This window comes from Dermacentor silvarum, chromosome 11 (assembly GCF_013339745.2).
Source record: "Dermacentor silvarum isolate Dsil-2018 chromosome 11, BIME_Dsil_1.4, whole genome shotgun sequence".
Taxonomy (NCBI): domain Eukaryota; kingdom Metazoa; phylum Arthropoda; class Arachnida; order Ixodida; family Ixodidae; genus Dermacentor; species Dermacentor silvarum.
In genome coordinates, this window is record NC_051164.1 from 43,880,722 (window position 1) to 43,906,017 (window position 25,296).

Sequence of the window (25,296 nt, forward strand, 5' to 3'; positions counted from 1 at the left end):
ATTCCCCACTGAAAAGTTGGCCCCGAGAAATGTAGATGGCGCGGCCATGCCTGCACAAGCCGCCATTGCAGGACGTACGGGCTTATATGGGAGCTTCGCTACCATGCGTTCATACACCGTGGTGTGACTGTGGGGCCAGTGTTGCAATTTTATTGATTTTGTCACGAGATTGAGCAGTCTTTTGGTGCGTTTAGCGACAAATATTTCTATTTAGCGGCCGGCGGCATGTCTAAGTGAAAAAACAATCGGCGACATTTCAGCGACTTTGAAGTTAAGAGAGCGTCTCAGAAAGTGAATTTCTAGAACGGGCTTTATATTCAAAAGCTCTTTCGTACCGGTCATATTATTGCGATAGCAATTATATAGACACTGCTACCGGATTTCTGCTGTCGTCGTCGCCGTCGCCGTCGCCGTGAGGTTCCCTATAGATAAAATCTTCGCCGCGCGCCGTATGCCCGAGCGGAAGCGTGCGGGGATGCGCGCTAGGAGAGCGAACGCACTCAATCTCCCACGCGAAAGCAAGGAAGCGGGAAGCCAGCGCCTGAGGGAGCGCGGGGAGGGGGGGGGGGCACTTCTACGCTGCCAACAACCGCGCTCGTCGCTCGTCCGCACCGTCTCTTATCTCCACACGGCTCTGACCTTTAAGGTGGATACACACGCGAGGGCAAAATCCCGCCTGCTCCGCGCACAAACAGTGACGTCAGCACTTGAATCCGGCGCAGCCGAGTTAGGTCGCATTCACACAGCCGGACCGCCGTTTGCGGAATCCGCGTGCTTACTCTCGACTCCAACGTTTATTAGCAGCTGCGCGTTTGCATACTCGGCGCGCCCTATATGCCATAGTGCTATGAATCCCTCAAAAAGAACCAAAAGAGTAACGGTTGCCTCGTCACTTAGCGTTTTCTTGTGCACCTCACTCATGTTGAAGTCACGCAGGCTGCGCGGTCTGAGTAAATAGAAATGCGCGCGCAACCACGACTCGCCTTTCCCTCTGCATCACAACAAAATACACGCGGTAACTGCTGCACAACGAAATTACACGTGGCTCCAAGCCGATAACACGCCATCGTAGCCACGCCAATGCGTCCGATGTTGAGATTTGACGCTGACTACGCTAAATTGAGGTCAGACGACCGCCAAACGGACGGATGGAAATACCGGCGAGCATTTTCAATCCGGACAGCGAGCGGAGGAGCCCGGACTAGGCGAGGGCGGCACGTTTTGATGACGCGCGCGTCACGTGATACGCCATCCGCTGCGAAAATTCCTCCTCCGTCCGGTCGTGTGAATCCACCTTTATACGCCGTGCATTCGCCGCTCAGTTTCCGTTGAAGCGATAGACGGCACGTACCTTCGCCCGCTGCTGCGGCGTATATATGCGCTTCCTGCCAGCGTTTTGACAGTCGTTGTATGCAGTCATTCAGTGTGATCTATTCATGTTTGTTTGTGCGCGCTCACACCACGCTTGTTCAATCGGTTAGTAATAGTCGGGCAACATTTTCCAACGCACGCTACACATGCAATGCTGCCCGGGTCGGCAGTGCAGCGCTACAGGTGTGTCCCTTCGCACGCGCTGCCCACGGGAAGCGCTTCTCATCAACACCACCGTTTCACACGCGCCTCCTCGTGGTCATCGAGTCTCTCTTCATGTCGGTCTACTTACGCCACAGCAAACCTGCTTACTTAATCAGCTCATGTTTACTACAATTCATATTGCTACCAAAGCCGCTCACCTTACTTCGTATGACATTGCTGTGTTGCTATCGCATTCATTGCTTCGCTCTTAGGGCGAAACTGTGACATTTTTTCCTACGCCGCTGCCATGTACAACTGGACACAAGTTCAACTAAAGAAGCTTGACGCGGCGATCAAGAAGGTTGTTAAAATCCATTGGGGCTCCCATTCGAACCAGCACTGAAAAAGTGCTCAAGTTAGGAGTACACAACACGACCATGGAGACCGCTGAGGTTTAAGATCACGAATAACGAGACTATCTATACAACCCCCACGGGAGAGAGAGAGAGAGAGAGAGAGAATAAACTTTAATCAAAAGAGCACGCGAGCGTAGGTAGCTCCTCCGCTCTGCAGTGGGGTGGTCCCCTCAGTCCAGGAGTCCAGCGGCCTTAGCTGCCCTTCTCGCTCGTTTGACCAGGTTGAGCTGGTCCTTCGAGTCGGAGCTGGACAGCGCTGCCTCCCATTGCCGTGTGGTGGGGTGTGTTGTGGGTGTGAGAACATTATGCGGTGGGCGTAGTGTTCTTCGCGAAAGGCGATAGTGTTGTAGGATGTGCGTGTAGGTTAATGGTATGGGCTGTACAACCGGCCGGCGCTATACAACCAAAAGCGCCGGCAAGCACGAGCACGAAAACTCCTCCAGAGAAGGAACGATCCTGATACCTATTTCACCGACGCTAGCCTTTACTCCACAACACCACAAGGCCCCAGAAAACCGGCATACGCAACGGCAGTAGCTAACCAAAGGGAAGTGGTGGCCTGCGCATCTATACGCACCAGATCAAGCGCCACCGCAGAGGCAGCTGCCATAGCCCTCGCAATCAAAGAAGCAGAACGAAGAGGTCGCTCCGCATATATCCTGACGGATTCACAGGCCACCTGTCGGTTATATATTAGAGGCACACTTCCCAGGTGCGTCACCGATATCCTGGGCCCCACGCTGACTGAGGACCATGGGATCGTCTGGTGCCCAGGGCGCACAGGCCTCGAAGGCAACGAGGAGGCCGACTGTGTAGCTCGCGGACTTGGTGGCCGAGCCACAGAAGACTCTTCGAGGCTCCTCACAAACCGCCATGAAGATCCCATCACGAGCAGGCAGATTTTGGAGGACCAACGCCTGAGCAGACGAAAGTACGCTCCTCCACATCCCAAGTTAAGCAGCCAACAAGCCAGGGACTGGCGCCGCCTTCAAACCAACACTTACCCGCACATATCAAGGTTGCACGCAATGTTTCCATAGGTTTACACAACCAGTGTATGCCCCTGGTGCAACGACCACACAGCCACACTGACACACATTACATACCAGTGTACGGAACGCCCAGCCGAGGCAGTATCCAGGCTGGTGAGCTCATCACCGACACTCACAACGTGGTCTTGGGAGGCACGACTTTCCGAGCTGGCACTGGGAAGCCAACTGGCGACCCTGGACCAGGCCCGGCGAGCCGCCGCGGCCAGTGGGGCTCTACAAGAGGGCTCCACCCGAGAATAACCACACCAACCACTCTTCGTACAATAAAGTTTATTCTCTGGTATGGGCTGTAGTTGGAACTGCTCGGCACGGTCATCTCGCGGCTCCCGGTGTGCATGCGCTCGGGCCTAGCCGTGTGCCTGCTGATTGCCGCGTAAGAACTCATGGCCCGGAGTCCACACGATTTGTTAGTATGGTGGCAGCTGGTGCGCTCAATTCAGAATGCGTTGTGCGGCCCTCGAAATTTTGGCCCTGGAATAATTTCTGCATAGCACAAATGGTTTCCAGCAGAACGTATGGACACGGACAGAAAAGGCAACCAACGAGCTCAGGCCAACACTATTCTGAATTTCTGCATGCCGTCTGAGAGTCCGTCAGAACTATGACGCAATCCCAGTGCGGTCTTGTCGTGATGATTAACGCTATCGCTAGTTCCTCTGCCTCCGCAGCGCTCACTCTGGAAACCGACGACGCATTTATTTTGGTCTCGTGATTGTCGACTACGCTGGTGGCGAATGCGGTGCTTCTTGCGGTGCTGGCCGCGTCTACGTACAAGACATTGGGGTGGTTTCCATACTTCCTCGCGAGCGCCTGCGCTCGGGCTTGTCTCCGTCCGATGTGGAAGTTTGGGTGCATGTTCCTGGGAATCGGTGAGACGTGCATAGTTTGCCGTATTCGTGTTGGGATTTTGGTCAGTGCGCTGGTCCTCCGTACGGAATATCCAAGACGCTCCAAGACGCAGCCTCCCGCTATTGTGCGTAGTAGTCTTTCCTTCTGGCTGACCAGGTGGGCCTCTATGATTTCCCGTGCGTTGTTGTACACCCCTGTCTCCTCGAGGCGAAAAGTAGCCGTTCCGGGTGGGAGTACGAGCGCTTGCTTATACGCCTTGTGTATCAGCCGGTCGAGTACCTCCACTTCCACCCACACGGGAAGACCAATCCTAAAGAAAATCTTGATCAACCCCATTACGGTTCAAGACAAGTACACTAAAATTCATCAAGACTTCGCAGACAACATAAGTGTCGCACCGCTACCAAGGAACATGCACCCAACACATAACATCACCCAGCACCCAACACATAATGACCTGGCTCGTTGCACGAGCCAGGTCATTACTCAAACTGATTAAGGGTGCAGAGGAGCCTGCTTTCTTGATTCGGGTGCCTACAAGGATCGAACTAAGTTCGCGGCGGCGGTTGTGAATCACCAGGGCCAATGGACCAACTGCGCCACGGTTTACACTCACAAACTTGGAAGTCGTTGAACAAGTTGCCACTGCATTGGTACTGACAGACGATAAATACACAGAAATATACAGGGTGTCCCAGCTATCACGCTGCACGATTAAAAAAAGAGGAACCGCGTTACGTGAAGCAAACCTGGTGCGTATTGTTTCCAGTACAGTGGAGTAGCCGCCAGCATTTTTTTCGTTAAGGAGATTTCATTATTTATTGTAATTATTTATATAACTCAAGAAGAACTGTCCTAATTATCAAAGTGACAGTATAAGCAAGCCAATGACAGTTTAAGCAAGAATTGGATATCACGCATACCCAGCGCTTCTACTGTGAAGTGCTCCCCAGCCAAGTGTATCTTGATTCTTGTCCAGGCGTGCAGCGTTCGAAATGACCCATCATAGCTCTTAACTGTTAGCACTTTAACTTGTCGCATGTTATCTGCGTTCCCCATGGTTTTATTAATCAGATTCACTGAAGCTCCAGTGTCGACTAGAGCACTTACTTCTTTTCCGTTAATACGCAGTGCCGTTTGCAAAACGTTTGATCGAATCAAGTAGAGAGACACGTTCCTGTTACACGAGTGGGGACGTGCACCCACGTTCATCCGTTTTTTTTTTTTTTTTTTTTTGTCTCCTTGACGTCTCTGTTGCAAGGAGAAGTCAGAAGTTGTGCTTCTGGTGGATGCTGGCATCCCTGTCGCTGTATTATCCGGATGAACTACGGCTGAATAGGTCCAAATATGCTGTGCAACGGGCCCAGGAACTTAATGGCAAGCGTCCTTAAGGCACCCCAGTAGGTCTTCAGCTGTCTTGGGCGACCTTATTTGCACTTGCCTTTGGCATTCCTTTGTCATACCGCGGATGACTAACGGCACAATGGACGACTCAGGTAAAGTAGGATCTTCTAATAGTATACAGCCGTCTCTTCTCCTAGAAATAGTCAATTAGTGAACATGAGCGTTGTTTGAAATATATAGCTTTGTCCCATTGGTTGACCGGCTTTTGATAAAAAGCTGAGATAAAACTTGCTATCCAGTGATCCCAGGCGTCGTCCTGATGGTCTGTTATGCGGAGCTCATACTATTTCTTGGCATTGCGTATAAGTAACAACCTCATATTTTGTACATTATGCTGTAACATCAGCCAGCAGTTTTTTTTCACAAGCGTATTCAAAGAACTTCAGCCAAGTGGTTGCCAACGCGCACGTCCCATCGAACATGTCAGGCTTCACTGATTCAGCTTTGGGATCAGTGTTAGCGCCCAGAGTCTTTGTTAGCATAGCAAGCAATTGCCCATGTTGCTCAATTTGTGACGCCTGCACTTTCAGAATCTGATCCGTATGCATAGCAATGTCCTGGGTATTGTCATTTCGAAAGAGCTTGCTACTTGATAACTGTCTGAAGTGTTTTTCATAGTCGGACATTTGGATCTCGGCTGACGAGATCTGCCTCGCTGACTTTAGCCTTAATTGCGATGAACTGGAGCAGGCTCGGTGACGTCCCTGTCTCCTGGAATTCGACTTCTAATTCACCTTCGGCTTGGTATGACATGACGTACGGTTGTCCCACTGTAGTAGTACCAACTCGTACTTCTATCCACATCCTGCCGGGCTGCGCCAAATGTAAAATAAAGGATCCGAGACTGATTAATTGTTTACTGTTTTGATTCGATCTTTTTTTACCTGTCTTCACTTCCTCTTCTTTTTTTGACCGGGACATTGCAAGCAGTAGCTTCCATGTACCAAAAACTCATTTCGCCCCGCTATTTTGCAAGTAAGTTTGATACATTTCTCTTTTTAAGTTAATCAAGCACCACGGTAAGTTCGAACGGAACAAAAATAAACGCAATACAAAGTGCTTTATCTTGTTGTTTACACCCTGCGGTGCCGAGGCCAACAAATAATTGTCGCAATACGATGAAGATGGCATTGTCTACGTGGAGGAGACAGACGTTTGACCACCGCCTGCGTTTTTCTAACCCCGTATCACACTACTGCAACAGACGTTGTGGCTGCTATTTTCAATTTCAAAGCCAATATATTTATGTGCCAAATGCAAGAAATGCAGTGTATAAAAATTGTCTACTTTTATCGTTTCGCGATCATTTTTCGGTGAAAATGTTTGATGGATATCTGGGAATAGTATTAGACGCCAAGTATCGAACCAACGGCCACCGGGTACAAAATACTACTGTGTTTATGACTGATGATGGAGCTGGTAGCAATCATGTCGTCGCTTATGCATTCGTGTTCCCTGATCAACAGCATGTCCTCGCTAAGGAGGTTGAAACGTTCGTCCGTAGAAATTCAAATTCCGCTCACAGTGTTGTTAGAGGGGGGGCAAGAACTTACCAAAACTAGTTGCCATTATGAAAACGTTTTATCCAAGACCGACAGTGAACCTCTATCAATTTCACCTAATGAAGGCGTCCAGGACAGTTTCTAGACAGCTAGTACGCTCAGCCGAAATTGATGTTTTGCAACATGCTAATTGCCAAGCACGTGCCTACTTCAGAAAGAAAATTGGGAAAATATTGCCATGTGCCCACGGCACCTCTGTGGCAAAGAGTTCACTGTACGGAACAACAATAACGTATTTGAATGTCAATATTAGGCACAATTTGTCGTCATGCCATGCACATGTGGCACATTTCACTCGTATGAAGCATTGAACAATGTCGAAGCCGTATGCGCACTAGAGCCGGCTGTTTAAGCAATCTGAATTTCCTGTGGCAAACGGCATAAAGTTTCCGAGAAAAGTTACCCGTGTTTAGGAGGGGAAGAAGCAGCATTAGGACGGGAGGAAGTGAGTACGACAGAGAAGGCGCTACCTGCAAAACGTTATCCAAGTTCGGACTTTTTTGTCGTCACATGCTGGTTGTTAACGAAATAACTTGTGCCGCGTCTTATACAGCTAAATATCTGAAGCCATGGTGGTTCAACTCTTATAAACTCATAGTCATGGCAACTGGCAACATTTATTAGGGAATTTTGACACATTGCGTCAAATAAGAGATGTTCCACTGCCGCCTATGATAGGTGCAACCTTTATTAAGATGAATAGAAATGCGCTTTTTAATTATGCGATAAGGGCGCTCAAGGCAATCAAGCATCACCCAGCTGATTCATTACCTGATGCCTCCACTGTCTCACTTGTGTTTCAGAATCTTGAGGGAGAATGACTATCACAAGCATCCTCAAAAAATCCTTAAGCAAACCAGCAAACCATCCACAGGTGGTTCCTTAGCCACGGAAGAAAAAAGTGACTCATCTGCTCACGCCGTGAATGAATCCGAAAATGCACTGCAACTCATTAAGCGAGTTTCAGTTTGGACACAAAACTCCAAAGGCTCTTTCAATCAAATCGAAGACCATTGCAACTCAAACTTCCACTTATAAAGCCGAGAGAGCGCGACAAGTGCAAGTAAAGTCCAAATCGCAAAGGGGACCGTCTGAAATGTCCGCGACACCTTTTGAGCAGCCGGCTGAAGGGGCCCAGCACAATCGTGAGTACACTGCGTAGAAAGCGTATCTTGGTGCATACCTATGTCATACCTCTTTTAGTTCTACGGACTGGCACTGCAGGGAAGGATATATGCAGGACGACCAAGGTAATGTCGCTGCGGATGCCGGTGGAGCAGCATGGCTAGAATTCCGGCCAAGTTGGCATTTAGACTATCGATTTCATATGCGACAACCTTATTTTTCGGATGATGCCTGGTACCTACTTACACATCTAGGCCATAATCTGAATCTAAATGCGCGGTCTCTCCATGCAATGATATTGTAATGCTGCTTCCCACAGAGTCTAGCAAAAGTATGTACCACTGATCTTGTTTCTGCTACAATCGAAAAGGAAAATAAACTGTGCCTGTGCGATGGGTGCCAAGAACAAGACAGCGGAGAGAGCAAAACGTGTTGCGGCGACCACTGCCTGCAATGGTTTCACGAGTATAAATTCCATGCCGATGTTCATCGTACCAGAACTAACTTTCATACTGTTCTTGTGCGGGACTTGCACATCAGTTAAGTACGCTGCTGCAGAAAAGTTGTTTTGCAGGCTATGCTCAGACAACCTAAACATGTAATGTGAAGTCATAGCTAATTAATTTTGTAATGTTGGGTGTAAAAAAACTGTATTAACGTTGTGGAGAAGCAGTGTGTGTTGTGGTTCAGGATTCGTATTCTTGCATCTTCAGCTTGGTGTGATCAAGATAAATAATCTTCCAAGGCAGTGATAATTTTCGTACAGTGCATAGCTTGCATATTGGTATCTCGCCATCCAATATTTTCATATTTCTTGCCCGGTAAGCACCATCGCTGGAACGGTGCTACTAAAGACATTGCTTCGCTTGGTGAAGCGACAGAACGTCACCTGATTATGACTCGAGGCAATATTATAACTAATTGCGCGCATAGCTTGCACACCGCTTTTAAGCCTATCATGCGTCGGACAGAAGTGCTGTACATTCGTGGAGAAAAGAAAGCTTCGCGGCCCTTCCAGGAGTGAAACGAAGCGCGTTATAAACAGCTCAAGGCCTAGGCGATCTGGAGCCAACAGGTTTTTCCACTATTACAGCACCTCACAAATTATCTCCATGTGAACTCCAGTTGCCTGGCAAGGCGAAAATTCTCCAACTTGCTCACGACAACAGCTCTCCTGTCTTGATCTACAAGTCGACACGCGCTGCACATGTCGGAAAAAGGAAGCAGTTTGCCGACCGAGCTCTCAAAGCAAAGCGCATGCCTAAAGCAAGACAACAGCTGACACAGAAAGCGCAGCACATGTTGCGGAGCACGCGACCAGTGGGCTTCCACCGCCGTTCTCTAGATGGCGCTACATCGTCGTGCACCCCGCTATTTCCAGTGGTGCTGCACTGCGTAGTGCTCATAGAAAAGAATTATTTTTTTCATCACGTTTATGTTCCTTCACGGCTTGTTGTTATTTCACGATACACTTGAAGCATCGCCTTTTTAAATAAAATTACTGTCAGATTACCTTTGAAGACGATGTATAAGAGTGGCTGCATGTGGTCTCTGTTACCGCATCTCTGGAGGCAATAACACTTCCCTATTCGAAAGAACTGATGGTTTCACTGATGCGAATTAAACAATTAAGACCCATTTTTTCAGTGGAAGCGAAAACAACGTTGCCGACAGATTGCAGAAAGGTCACGAATGTCATTACGCGAAACGTATGACGGATGCGGTAAGAAATATCTGCTGTTACGCGAAATATATTTATAGGAAAAAGGATTACGTGCAATCGGGCAGAGGACCGACATCACTCATCGACTTCAGGTTAAATTATGGCCTTGCTCAAATTATCACCAGCATTAGCGTTTGGTTTTCTCTTTTGGTTCAAAGATTCGCATCAATGGCGAATAATATTTCACTCAATGTGGGAAATCGGCGTCCTTCTATATTAACTGTTCACGTCGTCCACTGTAGGCTAGGGCAAGATAGAAAGCACTCAACGGCGGTGAGGTCACGTGCTCAAAGATAGCTGCACCCATGCAGTGGTGCTCTAAAGGATCTTTACATAAGAGAAAGTCTTTAATAACAAAAAAACATCTGTTTATAACTAATGGTAAGTGGTGACGTTAAGTGCGTATGCACTTGACGCATTCGGTATGCCACCAAACGGGGCGTGAAATTATTCCTTAGTGGAGTGGGAAAGTTACTACCCTTTGTGCAACCTGACCGGTGGCAATGGGCCACAAGTGTAATATAAATCAAGTGCCCTCTGTTGCAAGACTATTGCATCTTTGATAGTAAAGCGAACACTCCTAAGCGCCAAGCACCCATTGCACTAGAGCACAGATAGCTGGCATTTAGCTGCTCTGTAATGACAAACGTGGTATTCGTCTTCCGAAAATGTTTAATTTGCACGGATTTGTGCGTTTCCTCCAAAGCATAGGTCTCTTTGCCAGGGGCACAGCGCTTGTTGTGTGTTCCATTCTTCAATTGTGTGTGGATAGAAAGAATACTTAAAGGCGTTTATTCTGGCGTGGTATGGAGTTAGGGACTGATCATGATGATACCTTGTATGACGGGTAGTGAGGGGCACAAGATACGGATAAGGACTCATATAAAGTTTATTGTTCTTTAGTAAAAATAGAAACTTTAGTCTAGAAAGAAATTTTAGTCTAGAATAGAAATGATCGCTTACTGAATAGTTACCAGATTTGGTTTCGATGTACTGACTGCGCATTCATTTAAATTAATTAGTTTATACACATGCGTAGCACAAATGTCGTACATTCTACTGTTGAGCATGGCCATTCAACATTTCGAAAACTTATAATCTCGAGAATGTTGAATCAAAAGTATTTATTTACCGTCACAAGAGGGGGAATGTATGCACAATCGTTACCGCCATGCTGTGGACAGCATCCATGACCCCTAGCTTTACTTTTTGTCTCATGCATGATAGGAACTTATCAGCAAAATTCAACATTCGGTCGTTAAGCGAATCCTGCGAGGGAATTTAGAAAAATTGTATACATTTTTTGTTGCAATCATTCTGTTCAAAACTTACCCGGTAGCGACGGCTTTTATCAAAAGAAAAAGCGGGCTTTATGTGAAAAAAAAATGCGGGACCACTTTGTAGTTACTACTCGAAATCTATTTTTCGACTTCCCATCAATCGGCGCGAAGACACCTTGCAATTTATGGTAGGCATCACTAGACGGCGCTGCAGCAAAGTGGTGCTGCAATGCTTAAGATTCTTGTAAGGCTTAGAATAGTAGGCAGGTGGTCCATGCGCAAGAAGGAAGGGAATGAAGCATCCGCAAGTATAGGTCATAAAGAAACTTGTGGGAATATAATAACTGCCAACCAAAAAATAAAGTATCAGTTCGGCAGTAAAATACTCTGTTTTTGCACGTGGGTTTTGTTGTCCTTGATAAAGTTTGTCCTGATGTGAAATTCTGTTAATCTATGTCGCGTATTATTTAAAAGTGATGTGATGACGGCATCGCTTGCTGCAACAAATCGGCACCAACTTTCTATGCTACCGCTATTTTCAACTACATTGAGTACAACCTCTCCTCCGCAGCGCAATCGTCCCCACAACGACATCTGAAATAGTCGTAGGGCTGAAGGAACGCTTCTCTTTTACGGCTCCTTTACACTCAGACATCCGGCGTCTAAAGTGGTACGGAATCCTATTCGGTGGCGTCGAATTCTGCCTAAACGACCCTCTTCGTACCAATCAAATCCAGGCCAATTGTGTTGCGACAGCAGTTTACAGGGACACTGCAGACGAATTTCCGCTGCCGTCCTCAGCCCCGCCCTTGATGTGAGGTTCCTTACAAAGTCCAGTTGCGATAAGCGCCCACCATGCTCCATGCCCCTTATGCTGTAGGTGCGATGGAAAGCGTGAGAGAGTGAGCCGAGAGGGATGGTGAAGAGAACAACATTTGACGCGCACCATCTTCCCTCTCGTCCACTGTTGCGCGCGGAAGGGGGAGGAGCGAGAAGCAGATGTGCGCGGCGTCTTTTCTTCTTACTGGATGTTTCTGCGAACGGCATGGCTGAGTGCAGCTGCACGCGTCATATTCTGGAGTAAACCTGCAGCGGTAGAAAGAGAGAGACTAGGCGAGGCAAGATAGATGGTGGCTTCGTTTAACGCTGCGTTCTCGCGCGCCTAACATTTTAGGTCATGTAATTTCAAGTTTAGGAGATGCGTTGACGTTAGTGGCAGAACGGAGCGTTCGCTCGCGTTGCGACAGCTAGCGAACGCCAGCGTAGTCACATCCAGTGTCCGCTGGTTATTGACTGAGGTCTGCTGTGGTTCGCTCGTTCAAACGCGACACATTGTGTAATAATTTAATTGGGAAAGCAATGTTTACTGAAAAGAATAAAGCCGATTACACTACAGCGCTTACTTTGTATACCATTCTAAAAATTTGATATTGCAATCAATTTTTCGCCTTTCGGTTAAAAGTGCGATTTTCTTATCGTTGTTGCCACCAGAAGCTATCGCCGTGGATCAATCAGAAGGCGAAACAGCAAATCAGTCATCCGTCGAAGCAATCTGCAAATAGCGACGACTGCGAGCGAGCTTGGTACCTCGCATGCTGTTCCCACTGTTGCAACAGCTGTGATAGCAATGTAGTGGGTGAAAGACAACACGGTTCTGTACAACAAGCCCAACGGCAATATTGCCAAGAAGGAAGAACTGACGAGAAAAGTATAAGCGCGCAAACTTGACGAGTGCGAGGTAAGCTGCAAGGAAGCTGATTTGCAGATCGCCCTATTAAGAAAACATTGTGGCTTTGCTTGTTTTCCCGGTATGTCTAGAGCTGTGAGCAACTCGGCTGATGGGAAGGGAGAGCAATATGCATGACGTCACATTTCGAAAGAACTTGCTCTTGGCCTAGTTGGTGCTTGCTGATGTGACATAATTGCGGGTTGCCTTTGCATTTTCTGTGTTCTTGCGACCATTATGTCACATTTCGGTGGCAGGATTTCGGTGGCAGGGGGAGCGAGACAAAAAATTAAGAAAGACCGTCTGCGGCTTTAGTTTACTGCGGTAGTAGCATAAAACTAGAAATTGGCGTTACTGTGTAAGGTTGGTCTGACGCACTGAAAGTGTCATTATGTTATCGTGACGTCAGGCCAACTTGTCATCATCAGGTTTGCCTTCGTCTCATCGATGAAGACAGCTAAAACCATGCCGGATAGTGTCACTGCAAATAAAACTAATTTCCTTCTATCATTGTGTATTTTGGAGCTGACCATGCAATCAAGGGAATTCTGACAATTAGTTCGGGAAAAGGACAAACTATTCAATAGGGACGGCCCCCAACGTCATCCTTTGAGAGTATGTAAATGTAAAAAGACGTTCTTCTCTCTAAATTGAGAACGGTTATTGCACTTGACCACATCATGCTCATTTTTAGTTTTATATGCCGTGACCTTGAAATAGTTTCGTGGACATTGAATAAAATTATTTACTTCTAAGCAGCTTTTCGATTCGATGAACCTGCATGCATTTTTAATTACACCAAGGACTGAAAGATCTTCCTGTATTGAAGGCAAAATACAATCTGCATTCTTCAAGAAAGCTTTTAATCTGCACAGAGGCGCAAAGCTACAGTCCTCTTTAATAATTCTACGCGAAAGTATGGTTGGCTCCAAGTCCTTTGGGAATGTGTTATAATTAACAAATGTGCGAAATTTAATTCCAGAAGAACGGAAAGGAAGGTCACCCTCTGAAAAAAATGAAGCAAGTCATTGTTTGCATGTGCCGGCTATAGTAGTCCTCGGCGATATAGTCGAGGACGAGCTGGAGAATTTTAAATCCTATCGCTGATTCTTACCGACCGCTAACAAATGTATCAACGTTTGAATATCGACAGGCAACATTATGATCAAAAGTTCCTTTCCACCAGCGTCTGCAAAGAAACACAGAATAAATCGGCAGTAGTAGAAACAATCGAACGTACATACCCAAGTAAAATTTTCATAGGGCCTATTTTAATTATAGAACGGTAACAGAAACTATCTTATTCAAAATGTTCTCGTTCAGGCAGGATTTATCGGAGAGGGTCTCTTTCACAAACGCTCTAGTTCTTTTGTTTTTGTTTTGTATTTACTTGAAACGACAATTTTTCTGTATGAGAAAGCAGGAGATCTGGTGTGCTTGAGTCTTGCGTTCAATGTCTACATCGCAAGTCTGCAGAACTTTTCGTGCGGACTTCTGATTCAGTATGCTCTGTGTGAGTAGAAGATCCTGTACTAAGAGAGTTAGTTAATGGATTAGATGTTGATATTTGCTTTTGTGTAAGTTTTGAACATACTACACCATGGAGACATGTGCATGGGTAGAGGCTCTGCCTATGGTCGGCGCCAGCTGACTAGACAGTAATTGCTCAAAGGACTACACGAGAGTCATCACAAGACGTTTCATTACTTTTTCAGCTTAGGTACGGGAGCAGCACCTATACTCCGCAACTTCAAGCGTTCCTATTTCTCGTTCCTTTGAACAGCAGTTGGAATAGGTGGCATGATGAGTTTCTTGCGCAAACATCCTTTTTCTTCCTGATAGTTACAATCAATGCTGTCGTAATTTTGTTCCCATAGTCGGCATCGAGCAACCAAATTAGATACTATGGCTTGATTCGAGATGGACAAACTCGTCCCGCAAAAGTAACAATCACCCATTCCGTAGGCGCCTTCTTGGTCTCGACCATTCATGTAAATCAGCATACAGAAACAATTACAACAACTGAAAACTCGTCTAGTACTTCTAAGTGGTTCAGGCTCGCGTCTATCCAGCGAACTAAGCCTTTCGAAGAAGAAAAATCTACGAGAATAAACGGCCTCCCCGGATTGACCACTAATTCGGAACACTTCAGTATATCTCAAACACACAACTGGTCTGTTGTACACCACGGAATACCGCCGTAAACAAATCAGTCAACCTCGGTAATCTTAAGAAATTGCGAAATGACCTTGCTAAGCTTCAGCTGAATCACTTTCGGGTTCTTATTCGGTGTTGATCCAGCATTGGTAGGCGCGAAAGCCACACGGACACTATTGATGCCATTATGTAAAAACGAGTGAATCGGCCAATCGTGGGCAAGGATAGAAGGTAATACCCCAAAGATACCATTCACAAGCACAAGTAGAAGATATCACGTTAGTCTGATTAGATTAAATTCCCAATAAAATATATGTAAAACAGTAAGAAAAGGGAGTAACAAGTCAAAGAACAATGAAAGACGCTAAACTAAAAGTAGGACACCACAACTCAATACTTCACCACACCACACCACTTCAAGCACAGCAAGCGTCGTGATGAGATGACTCCTTCGATCTGCGTGGGATTACAACTGCTGTAAACGTCCAGTCATGGTTAGTGCCGCCACTATGATGTTTTCCGTCCTCCTCTTCTTCCACCACTAGCTGCGATATCGCCGATCCCGGTGGCCTTTCACACAAAACCAACAACTTAAAAATATTAGCAAATACCCTGGTATTGATAAAGATAACGAACTTAAATCTGCTTATTCTCAGGAATACTCATTCCAGATACCCACTCGTTTCTGTAATGTTTTTTTCTTTTATTGCGATCACGCATAGTTGAAACTGTTCGCAACAGATGTTGCTGTGCGACGTTTATTATCCTCGAAAGAAATTATTTTGAAATATTACACTGTCAGAAGAAATCTTGAAAACGTTGTGTACATTGCAGGTGAGGCTGCTTCTTTGGTATAGGGAAGGCTTTGACATTTGGGAGCAGACTAGCGTGAACACAATTATTTTATTGTTTCTCTTAAGCTGCTTGCTTGACTAACATTGTTTTTCTCAAGCTCGCATGTATTGTAAACATTACTGGGAGGGGGGGGGGGGGGGGGCGGAGGGCGCATACCCATAGTCGCTATCTGCAACCTTTGTGGATGGCAGACAGTCAGAAAGGCCAGCTAGCAGACAGGGCATCAATCAATGGATAACTTTAGTCCGACGTGCATCATGTACATCTTACACCTGCGGATGATAAAAACTCTCATGAGAGACTACTGATATCACCAGTAGCAGTTCTAGAAGGAAAATGAATTATATAGCTTTGTTTTCAACAAATTAAAATTGATAACTAACCGCTTACTTAGCATAAAACAGAGCAATACTTTCGAGACAATGTTTTATACCAATGTCCAAATGAGCACATTTAGAATGCTACACCTATGTTAATTTCTTTGAGAAACACCAAACCAATTCTGCATAAACACTTGCACCACTGGACGGAAAAGCAGCGAATTCAAACTACTTTAATTGTTTATATCTTATAAACATTATATTTTATAAACCGACTAAACAAACCAATCGCTGTACAAATGACATGTACCTACCAACAAGGCTCTGTGAAGTGTGCACTCGGCACAAAATGAGTTCAAGAAGTTTAGATGTCAACTGTCTTATTGGGGCAAGACGGTGTATTTTTTGGTGGTATAGCGGAACGTTCATCATAAGTTCAATTGCATAAATATACCCGAACGGCATCCTTGTAACGGATACAATTGGCATATCTCAATGGGAAAAACACCCCAATATTTTGTTCCGTGCTCCTCCCAATGATCCAGAGGTCGAGCTAAAATATAAATTTCTGCGTCTTGTAAACCATTGGCAAGGTGGTGATAGCACGACCATATTATGCCCTATAACAATAAAAAATGAAGTAGCCACTAATCAACTGCCGTCGTCAAAAACAACCGCCCCTGATAGAATCTCACCTTAATTTTCCGAAGTTGCAAAAGTGTCAAGGCAATTTCGACTTTCGTATGGCGGGTTATTTCGATAGAATTTTTTATATGAAGACTCTTCGGCCGTCGTTTTGCCTCTCCATATCAACCAATATACACATTGGTCGTACCGTTCTTGAGTATTACTAGGCTTATCAAGAGCAACCCGCATGGTTCCGGTGTACCCTATGAAAGTGTTGGCCCATGTCAGTCATTGATTTCTATTTTCTCTCTTCGAACACGCGAATCTTGGCTCTAATATACTTAAAGGGACCGGACTATAATAAACATTGTTTGACTTGTTTATTGTTAATGATCATATCTGAGAACCAGTTTTTATTTATTCTTGTGTGGAGCAAGGTTATGCAATGTCTGCTCAGCTTTCTGGGTTCATCTGGAACAGCTGCGTTTGAGCACCAAGTCGCTGGTTTTCGCTGAAACAGTGATGTTATAAAAACTCATTTATTTCAGAAAGACTCTTTGTAAAGCTTGAGAAACCTACAATGTGATTTGGGTTATTGTAAAGATGCATAGTTTTAGAAAAGATATCGAGTAATTCTGCCCCATTCGCTAATAAGTATCGATAAATGGATAGGTTGAGAAATATTTATTGTTCGTTATCAACAGTGGAAACGTTACCAACGTTAATGTGAGAGCGTGCGTCATTGTAAGGTAAAGGCTTTGTGACATTTGGGAACAGACAGGGTGAACATTCTAATCTCGTTGTTGACAATATCATGCACTGCTAGCCTAACAAAGGTATTTTATTATGGCTTGGATATATGGAGGCAGCGATCAGAAAAAGCGTCACTCACAGCAACCTTTGCGAAAAGGTTAACCAAGCCCAGCAAGAGGAAAAAATCGTTACTCAGAGAATGTTATTATAGTCAAATTGCGGCTCAAAGATATGCTACCGTACGACACACCTAACAAGAAGAAAACTCGCGATGTTTTTGTGTTTGTTTTTTGTAGGGGGCTGGAGGGCTGTTGTGATGGTGTTCATATAGCACATAGCCGAAAGGTATAAGGAAGTGAAATAGTTTCACTTAGGATGTAAGTTCGCCTATTATTTTAGGTTGATTGTCAAACATTCTTTTTCGTCGGAACTTTGCAGGCAGTATTACTTACTATGGTAGGAAATTGACTCCAACACACTACGTTCTGTTACCACGAACTTATTGAAAGCAGTCATGTTACATATCACGATATAGCAGGGCCATGTGGAGAGAGAAACGAGACTAAGTTCATGATGCACCAGTGCAATATGATTGACCAATACGTACTTGCGGCAAACTTGTTGACAAACCTTGAAATAGTACAAAGAGACGCACCAACTTAGATATACTTCTATGGACTGGAAGTCTAGCCCTTGTGACAGTCTAGCTGCCGCCTATCTTAGGCTGACGTATAACTATTCACTACCATAATTTTTAAATAGCAGCAGTATCTCCATGTTTCGTACGAGGGAATACTTAGAGTGAGAATTGTGCCTGACAACTGATTTAAAACTGTACACGTGTGGCGCATTCCGCAAACAATATTTCGGCAAATACATCCTTAACCACTGAATGTAACTGTCGACTTACTTTAGTGGTTGTGCATTTCAACACACTAATCCAATACTGTAGAGAGCACGTTTTCTAATCTGAACAGGCGATAAAAGCTTGATAGTGAGTTTTAATGGTAATGTGGCAATTTTGGTTGCACCTTCATCATCGTCAGGTTATCTACTCATGTTCAGCTGCCGGTTCGCCGTATTTGGGAGTCGAACAAAAAGTTTCCTCTAGTGGAATGGGGATCGCACATATACCCTTCTAGCAATGTATCGTCGGCAGTCAGATGTACAAACCACTTTCTAGCCTAATGTAACTTCGGTGCTTCACAACTTGTACGAAGTGGAACATGCCATCCAGCCTTGAAATTGGCGTGCTTGTGTGTGTAATTTGGAGGTCGCCGCAGGTGACAATGCCACCGAATAAGGCAAAGTTATCAAAGCGCCCACAATTTGTTCTTACGAAGATCGTGATACTCATTGTGAGAGCTTGGCGAGGTCGTCATGAATGAGTTCAAAAGCAGAATGATCACTGAAGTCAGCTAATATTTTGTCGCTTGACGGTGCTTTAATATTTCCTCGTAACAATATTAAGGAACTTCGGAATAACGCATCAATTTTTGCGCGTACAAGAAGCCGAGAGAGGTTGTCGTGCTCAGTTATATTTATAGGCTGCTCTGCACTGAGAGAGTATGCAACCTACTTATTGGTGAGTACCTAGGTAGGCCTCTTCTGCTTTATTGGCTCGGCCATTACCGTCGATTGCTTATGCCGCTTAATCTAACTAAATTGCTTACTACAACAGTCTCTCTAGCACTGCACGACGTGCTGGCTGCGCGTTTACAAAGTGAACTTGTGCAACTAACAACGACAGAGTAGCGTGCGACACCAATTTCAAGGCTTCGTGTATGTTAGCGAGAGCGATACCTCCAGTCACAACTACTACATACGCGTAAACATGGACCGCCGTGCGTTCACCTGATTTGCCCTGTTACATGAAGAATTTTCATTGGCGACATCAGTGGAGCCTTCTACCTGCAAGAGACAGGCTTGAAAGCTGGGAAATGGTAACAAATTATAAATGCACACACTGCGCACGAAAAGATACCAGCACGCATGCAGTAAAAAAGTTCGTTATAGCACGCAGCTACCTGAAAGCAGGTTGCAAAATTGTTTGGAGTAGCCTTCGTGCGCACTCCATGCCATGGTGATCGATTTGCGTGTCTCTACTACTACCTCGCCAGCTACGTTTCTTCGTGCTTCCGCAATATTGTAGAATGATCTCGGCAATCAAATAAGGCAATGTACTCCGACTGAGCAAACTACAGCAGATAGCAAGGGGTAATTAAAAAGAGCAGCAGTAGTTCGGCGCTGGTCTACGCGGTGCCAGATGGACCGTGGCTGTACTTAAGCGTCTCTTTAAGCAGATATTTTTTTTTTTCAGTCGCAGTGATGCCTAAAGTTCAGTTTGCCTGAGTGTCGACTTTGTATGTGTGTGTATACCCCGGATGTCGTTCATGAATTCGAGGCTGACAAATGTTCTTGCATATACACTGTAATAGTACTCTTGAAGTGAAAGTGGAAGGCCCATTGTTAAGCAAACATAACTTACTGTTTTGTTTCAAGGTTCCATCGTCTTACCGGAAAATAAACTCACATTCTGGAGCGAAGATTTTTTGCCAATCTACTGCGATTTTTCATCCTTCCGTTGGCAATTTGTTAAAAGTTTGTGGCCGTATATCGGCAGTCACTAATAAATGTCTCCAAGAAATGAAAATGAGTTTGTGTTACGCAAACAGCAAATACCGTACAGTGATTGGCGTTGTAATGAGTATATTGTCACGTATGACGAAACGTAATTTATTGGGCGAACCTGTGCCCACAAATGTAAGTTGAACTCAAAACACAACGATAGCGACGAACACAGTCGGCGATTGTCGAAATCTGATCAGCGGCGAAACACGTCGGCTTTTATACATGAATCATCGAAGTTCCCTGGTGCCAGCGTGTCTTCCATAAATACTCGAGAGTTCGCGTCGCTCATGCAATCAGATTACATAAGCATCGGGGACAACAGACCACAGATAGAAGCATCGATAACGTTCGAGAAACTTCCAATACATGCAGGCGCGTCCTGTGCCTAGCGATAACGTTTAACATTTGTTAGCCGGTGAAAAGCGGTAGCCGGTCAAAGGTGAACATTTACACGTGTCAATATGCTGGATTTTGCACAATTATTTAATTTGGTTTATCGGGGTTATATTTATTTACCTTAATCTTTCTATTAGGGCTGAATAGAAATATTAGGGATGTTGTGAATAGAGCGACAACAGTTTTCGCTGAATCTATGGGCGTATGCGGTTCTTGATTTCCGGAAAATTGAAAGGCAATACGTATCTTGTAAATATCGCATTACAAGTACGCGAATCCTTGACGGATTGCAGCGATCTCAGAAGTAAAACTCGCGAAATACCGGTCAACAGCCATGGCACACCTCCTTGGCCGTTATAAAACGTGATGCCTTGAGTTTCAACCTCTGTAAGGGGCGTGAAGTATTTGATGAGAAGGTTTACGGTTACTGCCCGCGTTGCGCAGTATAGCGGCTTCAGTGTGAAGTCCGCGGGTGGCGCGGAGTCGATTCCGCTTGTTGCTTTTGAACCCGGTTCCCAAAGCATCGCAGCCCGATGCACTACAAGTTCGACCACTCACTACCACAGACACATGTTGGCGTGAAAACGTTTAGAGACACAGATAGAAAGTCTGCCTCCGGAAATAGCGTGAAGAACCCTAAAATTGTGAATCGCAATAAAGATTTTGGTAAGCTGTATCCACGGTAAAGAATGGTTACGTTGGTAAAGAGTCCCTTTTGTTTTTGTTATTTTTATTTGTTGTTTAATAATGCTTGTGTATGTTCTGTTGATGTCAGCAACGTACCGGGTAGAGTGGTCATACGCCTGGCAGTTCCGAGTGCAGATTGGCCGTAGTCCCGCAACATTGAAATTATTGCAACAAATTGTACCCTTGTAGGCCCAAAAAGTCCTGATGACCACTTGTATGTCTTTGATAAATTATACCTATCGTCTTATGGGAATCTGTCTCAAAGCTACCAATCCTGTTCAAAAGGACCAAATAACTCCCAAGCTAACCCACTCTGAAGGCCGCGCGCGAGAATAAATTTAGCTCCAGTTGCGTCATGCTTGACATGACAACGGTGCCTCCTGCGCACGTGACAAATGCATGTCGTAGTATTTGTTTCCGCTCTCTGCTCAACAATACTAACTTGAAGCGTATGTCTTCAGCTGACGCATTAGAAAGCGCACTAGAAAGCTTCGGAAGGTTAAACGTTTTAATTTTGAATCTTGCTCGCTCTAATATTTGCAGTGGACACGCCGTGACGAAATATTTTCGTCGCAAAGTGGCATCCATCCATCTTGCGCGAGTCTATTCACGCATTCTGGATCCTGCGCGTCGAACGCTGGTCTCCACAGCCGAGCAAGCGCAGAATTTCCGCAGAGATTTCCAAATTTGTAGGTTGCTTATCTCCTGATAACTACTGGTTTCGGCTTGACGTACTCGATCTACTCTGGCTCAATGACCGCTCTAAATGCGACAACTCCCTCTTGGATTGACAAAGCTACTGCCATCCTCTCTGATTGTTGCGTGGGGGGCTAAATTTAGCTCTTATTGCGTCCTTCATGGGGCAACAACGGTGCCATATCTGCACGCAATTCATGCATATTCGAGTAATGGTTCCTGGCCTCTTAGTCATACCAAAATAATGCGAATGGGTAGTACAGTTGAAGACATATATAGGAATATACGTTTTTTTACATGCGGTTAAGCCAAGCAAGTATCTCAGAACAATTTTGAAGCTGTTCTATGTAAAAAGTTTTGCAGCTCATTTATTCACCACATGCGTGATGCTCTCGCATATTGGCTACGTGTATTTCGCATCCTCTTTTCTCCCGTGCATACAGCTCGTAATGCGAGTACCCATCCTCTGAGCTAGCCTTTCGCAAAGGTCAAGGAGAAGACCTTTGCCGGAACGCATAGCTGACTGGAGAACAATATTTAAAATAAATCATAGGTAGAAGAACGAACTTAAACTCAGGCAAGGATATATAATATGAAATGTTGCTATGATAGGTCACTAATAACGCCAGCAAATTTTATGAATTGTTTAGTCTGAGAAGCTCAGGAATTGAAGGCTCCATTGCCATAGCGGAGAACAAACTCAAATTCTAGAGTGAAGATTTTTCGTCAATCTACTACGTTTTTTAATCCTTCAGTGACAAACTTGCCAAACTGTTTGTGGACGTATATCGGCCGTCACAGATAAATGCCAGCAAGAAATAAATAAGAGGAGTATGTGTTAAGCAAACAACATAGTGATGGGCGTTGTAATGAGTACATGATTGACTTTGCGCAAGTAATTATATAATTACGTTTATTAGCCTCAGATTTTATTACATTACTGTTTCTATAAGGCGTGAATAGAAATATTGTCGAGGCTATTGTGAATAGAGCGATAAGTGTTCACTTAAACCAAGGCCGTATGTGGTGTGGTGATATATGTCACTGATGACATGAGTGGCATCGCAGCCAGCTCTGGAAGAAGATAACGACAAATACTCGAACAGTGGCACGAGTTCATTTGAGGGACAGCGGCGGTCATCTCACGAACGGGCATCCTAAGAGCTGCGCTCTAAAACAAATGAGCCATTCCGCTCTGTCAAAGTGGATGACAAACAAAGCTGTTTAGCAAAAGACGCAGACATGACAGATAATTCTGAACAAATGTACGAAAACATTTATTGTCTTGATCGGTGGTCATCCTAATGAAAGGTACGCACACACATTTATTCTCCCCATCGGTGGTCATTATTTGTCTTCATCAGTGAACAATTGGTGTTTGCCACCCACCGGAGCTGATTAGGCTCTCGCATGTGTTCTAGCTGTTGCTCTTCATAGGCGCGTTGCTCCTCGGGAGTCGGGACTGTACAACGCCTCCACATTACGACGACAGCAGTGAAATTGAAAAATGGAGGACAGCATCTTGTCTTTCTAGTTTGATTACATGCCGCCAGAACGGGAGAGCGGAAGGAAAGGAAACTTTTCTAATCTGAGCAGGAGATAAAACCTCGATGACGGGCTTTATGGGTCTTGTGGCGCTTTTGGTTACACCTTCATTATTTTCAGGCTATCTATTCATCTTCGGCTCTCCTCTCGCCATATTGTGAAGCCGAACAAGAACTTCACTTCAGTGCAATGCGTAATCGAGCATATGCCCTTCTAGCAATGTATTGGCGGCAGTCAGATGTGCTAACGACTTTCTAGCCTAATGGAACTTTGGTGCTTCACAACTTCTACGTAGTTGAAGACGTCCCCTCAGCTTTGAAAGTGGCGTGTTTGTGCATGCAATTAGGAGGTCACAGCAGATAATAGCGCCGCCGAGTACGGCAAATTTATCACAGCGTCCCCTCCTTACTCTTTCTGACATAGTTATACCCACTGTAGAGCACAGCGAGATCGCCATAAATGAGTTCAAGACCAAAATATTCGATGACGTCAGATATTTTGTTCATTGGCGATGCTTTCGCTTAAATGCACTTTTGGATAGCTAATCAATTTTTGCATCCACCAAAAGCCAAGGGAGGATAGCGTTTGTCGTGCATAGTTAGATTTAGTAATATACTGTTCCCCAAGAGTACATGTGACATACTTGAGGATGCTGAGTACCCATGTCGGCCTCTTCTGCTTTATTGGCCGGGCCATTAACATTGATTGCTTGTGCCACATAGTGTAGATAAATTGCTTCCACACAAGTACTTCCATCACCGCAGTACGCGCTGGCTGCGTGTTTAGTAAGTCAACTTGTGCCACTAACAAATGCAGAGTAGCGTGCGACACCAGTTTCAAGGCTTTGTGAAATGTGAGCGAGAGCGGTACCTCCAGTCACAACTACTACATAAAACATAGAAAGCCGTACGTTCACCTGATTTGCATCGTCACGTGAAGGATTTTCATTGCCAATATTAGTGGCGCCTTGCACCTTCAATAGACAGGCTTGAAACCTGAGAAATGGTGCCAAAAATGTATACACTGCGCACAAAAAGAGACCAATGCGCATGCAGTAAAGGAGTTCGTTGTAGCACGCAGCTTCTGAAAGCCGGTTGCAAAATTTTTTTGAGTAGCCATCGTGCGCCCTCCATGTCATGGTGATCGGTTTGCGATTCTCGTCTACTGCAGCGCCAGCTACGTTTCTTGGTGCTTCCGCAACATTGCAGAATGATCTCGGCAATCCAACAAGGCTCCGACTGACCAAACTACACGGGATAGCATGGGGTCATTTACAAGATCAGCAGTTGTTCGATGCTGGTCTACGCGGTGCCAGATGGACCCAGGTGGTACCTAACTGTCTCTGTAAGGCAATACATTTTCCGCCAGAATGATGCCTATAGTTCGGTTTTCCTGAGCGTCGACTTTGTATTTATATGTGCTGCAGACGTCGAACATTAATTTGAGGCTGAGGAATACTATTTTTGCATATACACTATAATAGTGATTTGGAAGTAGAAGTGGCAGGCCCAGCGTGAAGCAAACATCAGTTAGTGCTTTGTTTGCTCCCTCTAGTTTGTCATTTATATTGAGTATAATGTATTCCATGCAGGATACAATATAGCGTAGTCAATGTAAGCACCCATATTGATACATAGCACAGTTGTGACTGTGCCTACGGGTGAATCAATTTTCTTGTGATCCTCGGCAACCATCATGATTCGGCGGCATGGCGACGGTTCATGCCGTTATCACGCGTATGTTCACTATTGAACATGGCTTTGGGTGCGCGATTCCGCGGAGCTCTAATGAGGCAATTTCGTCACATACGCACTCACCGACGCATGGTAGACTCCGGGGTGCTGTTTACGCTGCAAATTAGCACTAATCTCGCGCGCATCCTATCGCGGTCATTGTTTTGTTCTTCGAGTGAACCAGTAAATAATAAGAGTGTGCACAATTATGGACTTGTATTTGTGAGTGTGCAGCGAAGCCGTC

General features: G+C 45.2%; 1 protein-coding gene across 2 annotated transcripts in view; it reads left to right on the forward strand.

The window, feature by feature from the left end:
- LOC119433754 (neprilysin-1-like) overlaps positions 1 to 25,296 on the forward strand; it is a 293,006-nt gene that overhangs the window by 113,202 nt on the left and 154,508 nt on the right. The window lies entirely within an intron of this gene.